Consider the following 1,043-nt stretch of genomic DNA (forward strand, 5'->3'; position numbering starts at 1 on the left):
ATGATGAGTTTGGGATAATGGAAAGCAGCTTCAATTGTATGACGAGTGTTGATCGCCGAATGAGCCGAATCATAAGAACGATTTGGATCCATTGAATGGCCCAAGCATGTAAATGTTTTTTATCCATCGAAATGGCCCATGTCAAAGATTTACATCAGTAGAAATGTGCCAAATCATATGAATTTGGATTGTTGTAAAAAGAAACCTGATTGTTTGAATTGCGTATCGAACTGAAGAGGGTCCTACAAAATTAACGATGTAAATCACTGAGAACCAACCTCAAATATTATGAATAAATGGATCTAACTTAACATATCCATTGGGATGGGTCATGGAAAGAGGCTTCAATCATATAATGAGTTTAGATCACTAACAGCAGCATGAATCATATGATGCATTTGGATTGTTGAACGGGCCGAATCATTTAAGAAGCTCGAATCCATTGAAATGGCCAAGCAAGTCAACGGTTTTGATCCATTGAAATGGCCCAAGTAGGTCAAAGGTTTAGATCACTAGATTTGGGACAAATCATATGAACAGTTTGGATCATTTGAAAAGTGGCAGAGGGTCCTACAGGCATGGATCAACTTTGCATATCCATTGCCATGGATCATGAAAAGCAGCTTCAATCATATGATGAGTTTGGATCATGAAAAGAAGCTTCAATCATATGATGTGTTTGGATCATGATCATGAAAACTAGCTTTAATCATATGATGAGTTTGGATCATGAAAAGCAGCTTCAATCGTATGACGATTGTCGATCTCCGAATGAGCCGAATCATATGAACGATTTGGATCCACTGAAGGGCCCAAGCATGTCAATATTTTTTATCCATCGAAATGGCCCATGTGAAAGATTTGGATCACTGGAAAGGGGCCAAATCATATGAATTTGGATCATTGTAAAAAGAAACCTGATTATTTGAATTGAGTATCGAACTGAAGAGGCTCCTACAAAATTAAGGATGTGGATCATTGAGAACCAACCTCAAATATTATGAATAGATGGATCTAATTTAACATTTCCATTGAGATGGGTC

Source organism: Magnolia sinica, chromosome 5 (genome assembly GCF_029962835.1).
Source record: "Magnolia sinica isolate HGM2019 chromosome 5, MsV1, whole genome shotgun sequence".
NCBI lineage: Eukaryota > Viridiplantae > Streptophyta > Magnoliopsida > Magnoliales > Magnoliaceae > Magnolia > Magnolia sinica.